Raw genomic sequence first — 9,760 nt, forward strand, 5'->3', positions numbered from 1 at the left:
CTTGTTCTCGCAAGCCCATCAAGAAATCTCCTTGTTTCCCAAGCCTTAGCTACTAGCCCTTTTCAAACTTTACCCAAGATCCAAGTGTAAATTGTCTCACATTCAGTGCTCTGTCCACACAATTGGGAAAACTTTGCTCACTCAACTACTCCATCTTCTCCATGCTGGATCCCACTCTGAATAACAACTCAAGACTTCCACAAGACCCTATACTTATACCCACCTAAGCCACAAGATGGCCTAGCAAGATTACAAATTAAATAAACCCTTGCATTAAATGCACATTTAAGCCACAAGTTGACTTACAACATAATTAATACAACCAAATTAAATGCCAAGGTCAGCTCACATTAGAAACCAAATACAGACAACTCAGGAAAAGCTGGAACCAAAACATGAACAAGCATTAGGAAAACCACTTTTGAGGATCAACAACTATCATGTTCACTCGACACATGAAGGAACACTTGGTTAACACTCCAAACTCAGTTAACACTACAAACTCGATTAACACCAAAATTAGTTAACACTACTGGTTAGTACTCAATTAACACTACAACTTAGTTAACACAATAGGTCAATACTTGGTTAACACTGCAACTCAGTTAATATGATAGGTCAATACTCGATTAACACTACAACTCGATTAACATTGCAACTTGGCTGACAGAGAATCTCAGTGAAAACTGCCAGAATCTTCAAGAACCTTAGATACTCCTACATCAGACTCCTAGGGTACAAAGAAAAAGTGTGTCCCACACTTTGTTCCTTCACAAGAACTGGACTTCCACTTCATCTTCACCCAAATATTGCCAATCCATATAGACATAAGAACCAATCCACAAATCATCCACACTTGCGACATCCATCCAAATACCAGAATCATCTGTATCACCACTAACCAATCTGTATGTAATTTATCACCACAATCCATCTCAGCAACAAGATCATCAAACTCCACATCCACAACACCAACAAGCAGATCCAAAACCAAATCCAAATAACTTGCAAAATGAAAGCCCTCTATAACACATGCCAAACTCTCAATACTAACAATCTCATTTCTCACAACAAGATGCTCTGCAACATGTAAATCATCACCCACAACAACCTGATCATCCACAACCAAGTGCTCTAAAATTCCCATGTTAGACTCAACCAACTAATCATAAAAACCAATCTCCATCCTATCATCAACAAGGTTAGGAACCTTTTTAGCAAGAACCACAAGTTGCTCTACATGTTTCACATCAAACTCCACAAACTGACCAACAAAACCAACCTCAACCTTATCATGCCCTCTTCATTCTAAATAAGTCTTCTAACTAGCCCTTCTGAATTAGTAGACTCCAACTCCAGTAGTATACAACTTCCTTCTTCTGTTTCTTAACTCTTTTAGAAAAAAACAACATCCACAACAATGTCCACCTGAGTAATCATCTCATTAATCCTCATTTCCACTTTATCATAGATATTCACAATCAACCTAGGGTCTAATCTTCTCAGAGAAATCTTCCAAGATCTTCCCAAACCCTTTGCAACAAATCCTTTCCATGCACCTTGTAACAAACCCAAATAGTTTTGAAAGTTAGATCATAACCTGCTACCTCGCAAAAACAACCAGGAACAAATCACAAGTCCAGGAACATAGATCTGCCATACACATCACAAAAACTCTCTATGGTCATGCTCCAAAAAGATCAACTTTGCCTCTTTGTAACCATTGATCCATCTATAAGTCCTTTACAATTGCAAGTCATAACCACGATCTCCCACCTCACAACTTAGGACTATAGAAAGAACAATCTACCACCAGATCAAGATCTTCTCAGATCAACTCCTCTCAACCCAAGGTCCTAGTGCAAACTACCTCAACTGTGGTGATCTGTCTACATGCTCAAGAAAAACTATGCTCTGATACCATCTAACATAGTGCAAGGCAGGAGAATCCCCAAAGAAGATGTCCTAGCCCCCACCAAATAACCACAACAGAAACACAATACAAGATACAAGATCTAATACCAAATACAACTCTTTATTCATAAAATAGTTGATTACATGCAATGTGCCAGGCTATAAGGCCTTCCTGGTTATGGCCAAATGCAATTGTAATTATGATAACAGTTCTACAAGATCCATCAAGATCCACCCCAAACACTAGCTAGTCCAGATCTACACTTTGGTAGAAACCTTCAAGGAAGATCTAAACTTGTGCTCACAACCCCACCAAGAAATTTTCTTATTTCCCAAGCCTTAGCTACTAGCCCTTCTCAAAATTTACCCAAGATCCAGGTGTAAACTGCCTCAAATTTGATGCTCTATCCACACACTTAGGAAAACTTTGCTCACTCAGCTACTCTATCTTCTCCATATTGGATCCCACTCTAAATAATGACTCAAGAATTCCACAAGACCCCCTACACATACCCAACAAAGCCACAAGTTGGCCTAGAAAGATTACAAATTAAAAAAAACCTCACATTAAATGGACATTTAATCTAGAAGTTGATATACAACATAAATTAAATACAACCAAATTAAATGCCAATGCTGACTCGCACTGGAAACCAAACACAAACAACTTGGGCAAAGTTGGAACTAAGACATGACCAAGCATCGAAAAAATCACTTTTGAGTATCAACAACTATAAGGTTCACTTGGCATATGAAGGAACACTCGGTTAACACTGTGAAATCGATTAACACTACAAACTTGATTAACACTACAAACTCGATTAACACTACTGGTTAACATTGAATGTAATTAATACTGTTGGTTAGTACTTGGTTAATACCACACCTCGGTTAACATGGCAGGTTAATACTCAGTAAACATTGTAGCTCGGTTAATATAACATGTTAATAATCAGTTAACACTACAACTTAGTTAACACAGAAACTCAATGAAAACTGCCAGAATCTTGAGGAACCTTAAATGCCCCTACATTAGTGGGCATTTCATCTTCAAGTGAAGGTGCCACCTTCCAACATGTTTGGCTCGCTTGTTTGTTGCACTTCCCAACATGGGTGGTGCCTGATATCTTTTTTACTTAAAAAATTACAAACTACCTAATGTTTCCTTGAGCCTTATGTACACAATGACAAGGTCTGTTTGGTCTGAAAATGCTTTGTTTTGTGTGCCCTCCTCCAAAATTGAACTATAAGCATGAGTTTGTAACTTATGCAAATAGACTCTAATTTGGATGAGACAAAGGCCAATTTTGACTTTCTCAAGCCTTTTGAATGTAATGAAATTGTCAAAATAGCTCTATGAATCCACCAGAGTGCTACAATCAATAGAACAAGAAAATACACATATATGCAAAAGAGGGATCATTAGGTCTTCATAAATCTTTTACGATTCTCTAATTCATATAGAAACACAAGAAAAGAGTATATGAGATTTTAGAAGACCTCTGAAAAAAATCTATTCTTTCAAAATTTCTTGGATACCATGTTAGAACTTGTGGAAAAAAAAACTAGAATCTAATAGAAGAGATAGATTAATCAAGAGGAAATAAAACTGTCAGAATAACAATACAATAACAATCTCTAATGTAAATTCTCAAAGTGTTAGTTTGCAGTGACTGATCAGGGAAGTACTATACATACTCCTTTTATCGATATTTTTTGGGTCGACATGTTGTAACTAATTTAAACCTTAAAGCAACAAAAATACTTGTATAAAAGGGCTTAGGGTCAGGTATTTTCGTAAGGTGTGATGCAAAAATTGCTTCTTGTGGCAATATTGAGATGTAAAGGATTACAGATTGTAATCAAGTTGTAATCACTAGATCATAATAATATTGGATTTTCTGTTTGGTGGACATAATCCAAAAATTGGGTGAACCACACTAAATCTTGGTGTCTTGTGTTCTCTTCTGTACAATTTTTTCTTTTTGATATTGTTTATATTTGCATGTAATTGTTATTTCTATCTGTGCTTTATCCTAACACAAAGGCATAATAGCATCAATATTTCCTAATGTGTGAAATACAAGAGAGGTAGCTTGTTTATATCTAGGCAAGTTCTGGTAGCAGACTTGGGCAAGATTGAGACAAATGTCTTAAATTGGAGGACGTAGAGTCCTGATTGAATCAATCACTTATCATCCACCTACAATCTAGAAGGGTGGCATCCAAATTGGACTTAACCACATGTGACATTTTAGGAGTAGTTGGAGTCAAAATGATGACTCAATAATATCCTCATAATAGTAATATTCAAAATAAATAATCCTCCTAAATTATGAGTTCACATAAGTAAACTCAATAGAAGATTAAAATAGAAAATAACCCCATCCTCTAATAGAGATGAGAACCGAGCCTCCAAATTTTTTCCTATTATTAAGAATTGCATTGAAATTGCCTCTTAAAATATGGTTTTCTGCTAGGTTTGTACTTAAATAATTACTTAAATATATCCATAATCCTTTCTTCTGATTACTTTATGTTGGTACATACACATTAGTCAATGCAAATCTTAGGTTATCTAACTAATACTTTTAATTTTGCCTATTATCTAGAGTTATATGTTTAGTAATAGGTTCGTATGAAACTTTTTGAGGATCCCAAAATATTGCTAAACCTCCTGATGGCCATGATGAGTCCACTCAATCTATATGACAAATTCTTAGTTTTTCCCCTAATTTATTAGTATCTTCTTTACTTAATTTGGTTTCTTGAATTAAGATTAAATTTATGAATTAAAAAGTTTTAGATATCATTTTATCAATTTTTGTTTGTTAGGAGCATTAATGCCTTTGACATTGCATGTCATAATTCTCATTGCTCCTTGGGAAGGTTCTCCCCCTTCCCTACTTGAAACAATTTTAACTTTTTTTTCTTGATTTTTTTCGCCACATGCCATGTTCTAAGTTCAAGAAGGTATTTCCTTCCTCTCTTTTTCTTTTTTGAAATAATCTCAGGTTTGAGTAATCCTTTCTTTACCATCTCTAATTACCAAGTATATCTTCCATGCTATTAAGTTGGTAAAGTTCATCATTATCTACTTCTAGATTCTCTTCTTCTTCCATTTCAAATCTCAAATCGTGTTTTATTATTTGGTTATAAAGTTGTTATGCCTTCCTCATTTTTGTTTGAATCATTCTTTGATCTATGATCCATGTCTGATGACTACGAAGAGACATTTTTAGAGCAACTAATTTCTTCTATTTCTGTAGTAACCTTGGATGTTTCCTTTAATGGACCTCCCTTGGATCCAACTGACTTACTTGGAGTTCTTGTAATGTGATTTTGTTTTGTTTGTTTTTTACTTGTTGTTAATTCTTTTTCATTTGGGAAATTTATTTCCTCATAACACGAGCCTTCTTCTAATGGATTTCTAACTTTGATCGAACTTTGCTAGGATTTTGTGGGGAGTTTTAAAATTTTTTTGGGCCTTTTCGCTTTAGATATTTTCTTGTTGGTTTGTATATTCTTTTTCTGAATCTTTGATGTTGTTTTAGTAGTAGTGCTCTACATTCCAAGTGATGGAGTGTTTATTGAATCTGCCTTGTAGTTGTTTAAACTTTGGTTGTATACTCTTCATTTACTTGATATGACCTTAAATCTTCTTTTTGCATATCTTCTAGTGGTGACTTCTATCTTGCTTGAGAAATACTAATTACTTCCCATTCTTAATTAGGAGTCATTTATCCTCTTTTCCTTGCATACGAGTTATCTTGTGGCTTTTCCGTTCCTGTTGTAGACACTTTTTTTGATGCTCCGCCTCTATTGTGTTTTCTCCTCTTGTGTTATTCCCTTGTGTCCTAGATGGACCACTATACTTGTTGGTTATTTTATTTTCATCTTGATCCTTATATGACAGAAAATGCATGTTACTTTCAAATGTGTTCATATTTTAACTTCCATGCTAGTTTCTGATAAAAGAGATTGTTAATTTATTTGTTGACACCCTTTATGATCCCCTTCCCACTAAATTAGTTGATCACTTATATTGTTATGAATTAAGATGATGTCCTTAATCAAAATCCTTGCAATGGCTATATTTTCTTTAGTGGATCTTTAATATAAAAGTTTTGATGCCTACATTGCTCAGATTGTTGTAATCTGCTAACGTTCTCATCAAATTTATTATTTTCATAAGTGTTTTTGAGATCTCCATTTGGGATATTTCTTAGGATAGCTGCTAGGTCACAATCTACATTTTGTTCCTTTTCCCCAACCACTTCTGCATACTTGCTGGGAAGGTAATATCCTTTATTTTCATCCTCTTTCACTATTTCCCCTTTGTCTATGTCCCTCTTTGGAAAACAAATTTGGCTCGCTTGGCATTGCCTTGGCTTCTTCCTTTCTTCCTGATATGTGTCTGATGTGGTTTTTATTTGAAGAATTAAATTCTCTTCCACATGTTCTTTCCTCTTATCCATTTTTAGGTTGGTTATCTTTGGGAATTCCTTATTCATATTTGAATTCATATGTATATCTCTGATTCTTAAGACATTAGGATCACTTTTGGAGTCCAATTTAATAAGAACTATTTTATGAATGCATCCTTGAAAGAGTGCGTATTGTAGGTTATAAATTGATCGTTTGGTGATGATTTTGATGGGTTTAAAGTCATGCACCCTAATTTTATATTAACTAAAATCTTAACTTCATTAGTATTCCTATAATTAGATTCAATATCTAAAAATTTACCTATTGTATTCCCAATATGTTTTGGAATTTGAATATGCAACAATTATACTTATATAGATCTAATAACTACCCATGTTGGAAGATATAAGATTTTAGTAGAAGTCTCATCAAAATTAGGTATCCATTTAAAAATTTTTACACTAAAGCCTTTATACAAAAAAAAAAGAGGCCTAGAAAGAAATTTGCCTCTAATAATCTTTTTGTTGCATTCTAAGTAAATTGTGTTATTTGAGAGGGGAGAGATACTTACCTAATCCCTACAAAGGTCTCTTAACCACTTTTCCAAATTAGGATTCAATGAATTAGGATCATTATAGTATTCGAAGAGCCCCAAATTTTTACATTCATGCCAACAATCTTCACTATGTTCATTATTGATGATAAGAGTATTGTTGCAATCATTCTGATTAGCACTAAGGGGCCTTAGTGATATATTTGTGGGAATTATCCCTGAAGAATAAGTTCCTCTATTGTTAAAAGTTCCTTCATAATTTCCACCATTACGAGGCCTTGTCGCTATTACCATATCGTTACTTGTAATCTTCACATTTGAGTTGTGGGTAACTATATAGGGTTTGATCAATGCATATTTTTGCTAATGATGGCTAGATTTTTTGTTGTATTAACGAAATAGAGACCTTCGTTGTTATTGGAATCCCTGAAATACGGTTTTGAACTATAAAATTGATGCCCCAATTTAGAATTACTTGAGCCCTATTCTCTAAGTTAATTCTAATAGTTCTACATCGTAGAAAAATATTTTTAAGAAATTATGAAGTTAAAAATCATACATCTATACTACGCAATGTATTAATTTTATAATAAAATTTAAAATAAATAATTTTAATTGACAAAAATGAACAATTTTAATCACTAATTGAAATGAATAAATCATTAAATGATACAATAGCAAATACTAATAACCATATCATAATACACATAACATGCTTTTATTTACTTAAAAACTATTAAGGAAATAAAAGCAATTTTCTATTTCGTAACAGTCCTACCGCACAGTTTAGGTCCACTTTTCATTATTAAACTTGTCAGACTTGCGTTCAAGTCAAGTCAAACAAGGAGTTCCCAGCTACTCGGTTTTCGTTGAAATCTGTAAGGTCTGGATTCACTCCCAACAAATGGGAGCGGTTTCCGAGAGTTTGGAGCGTAAATAGTTTCGTACAAGCTACTTCATCTCCTTGAGGTAGCTTCTCGAATCGCGACAATTCCCCCCACCACAACAATATCCAAGTTTATTGGAGCGAAAGATTTGACTTGTGTGACATTCTTTTATAATTTTATGGCCCAGTTTGTCACCTTAAGAAATTCAGATTGCGGTTGATAAATCTTTCGCACTTGATTAATCATTTGCACTGTTCAAACGACACCTGCACACAATGGTTGCAGAGAAAACCCATGAACATAAAATGAAAAGTTAACGAATTTGTTTAAGATATGGTTGCGAATTATTTCTTCACCAACAATTTCGATCAGATCGTATTGCCTACCCCAATGATTTCTTTTTTATGACGAATCATGAAATTGAAGAGTTTTTATATATATTTATATATAATCAGTTCTTTAGAATATTTCCAAACAGTTAGTTTTACTGTATGTTCGTACGTCTCAAAAATTGACGTTTGAAATTATAGGAAATGAAACATGAAATGTCGTTGTTAAGTTTATTGAGGACTAGACAGTATCAAAGTACAATTTATAATATCATGTCATCGATGAAAAACTTAAGTTTATAAAAACGGCAGCCTAACTACGATCGAATAACAATCTCCTCGAGGGATAAGAGAGAGAACACTGTATAATTCGACCGAAAACCAATTTGCCTGATCATTAAAGCTTGACCTTGCATTTCTTGGTGCTGATGTTGACACTAGTGTTTTCATCCAGCCTGTCAACAACCAAGTCACAACGCACGCGGAAAGTAATCTTGATGCTTTTCACTTTCCCAAACTTTACCTTCACTGGAACATCCGCCTTCAAACGCAGCGGAATGCTCCCCTGCTGCTTCTGCTCATTCAGCGACGCAATCATCTCACTTGTAATCTCAACGTTAATTCCAGTCAAAATAACGTTTAAATCAACAATATTCCTGTGGCCCTGGTAAAACACAGGCAATTTGCCCTTGCAGAGCTCCGTGCCGGCGTAGAAAACCCCAATATAGCTTTGGTCCAAGTAATATATGCCGATCATTTTATTCGGATTCGTCGCTCTCACACCCACTGCAAACTGCGACGAAACAGCAGCGTCTGAATTGACGGAGAAGCTGGTGATCTGAATTTTGTCGACCGAGTATTTGGGTATTCTCGGCTGAGAGACGGCGTAGAGAATGGCGGCGGCAATGACAATGATTACAATAAAGAGCATCAGCAGGCAAAATGTCCAGAGGAGGCAGAGGCAGAAGAAATTGTGGCGGCGCTTAGGAGGGCTGGAGAAGTATCTGGGGGCCTCGCGTGGGGGAAATTGCTCGTGCATAACCTGGCTTGGATTGGCGGCGGGGGCGTTGGCATTTTCGGACAAAAGATTGGATTTTGGGACCAGAGGAGCACTTGACGGCGGATTCTTCCAGACGGCCTTTTCTACATCCTTTTTCACCAGATCAACCCGCTGTCCTTCTGCCATTTCTGTGTTGTAAATTACCATCATTCTTCTGCTCTTCGCTCAGAGAGAATTGGTCACCGACCGGTGTGATATTATAATTATGTAAAATCTCCTTAAAAGGAAACGCGGAAAGATCTGTTTATCTGTACAGGAACTTTCTAACAAAAGCAGTTGTTTGTGCGGATGAGATAGATTGTGAAGAAAATTGTAAATGATCGTGGGCGCCGCCCTGCACGCGCACTACCCATCTCACCATCGCTCTATAATTCACCTACACCACTCGGTTTTCTAAGTTTTTTCGACAGATTTTAGATCTTCGGATTTCTCGACACGTTTCGCTCTGTTTCTCAGTGGGGGGATTTGGAGGTTTGGTGCTTCAGTTCGTGGATAGGATGGGACGCTAATGGACACTTATTGTCTTAAATTTGACTTTGGGTTCCATTTCTTTTCTAATCAGTTGTTATTAGTCATCATTTTCTCACAC

The 9,760-nt window shown here is 35.6% G+C and overlaps 1 pseudogene across 1 annotated transcript; it reads right to left on the reverse strand.

The window, feature by feature from the left end:
- Window positions 1–8,316: 8,316 nt before the first annotated feature.
- LOC149547208 (NDR1/HIN1-like protein 6 pseudogene) lies at window positions 8,317–9,532 on the reverse strand (annotated as a pseudogene). Its single transcript, XR_016353849.1, has one exon. The product of XR_016353849.1 is annotated as an NDR1/HIN1-like protein 6 pseudogene (transcript).
- Window positions 9,533–9,760: the final 228 nt, after the last annotated feature.

Source organism: Cupressus sempervirens, chromosome 7 (genome assembly GCF_028749045.1).
Source record: "Cupressus sempervirens isolate cs-2001-9-10 chromosome 7, ASM2874904v1, whole genome shotgun sequence".
Lineage (NCBI taxonomy): Eukaryota > Viridiplantae > Streptophyta > Pinopsida > Cupressales > Cupressaceae > Cupressus > Cupressus sempervirens.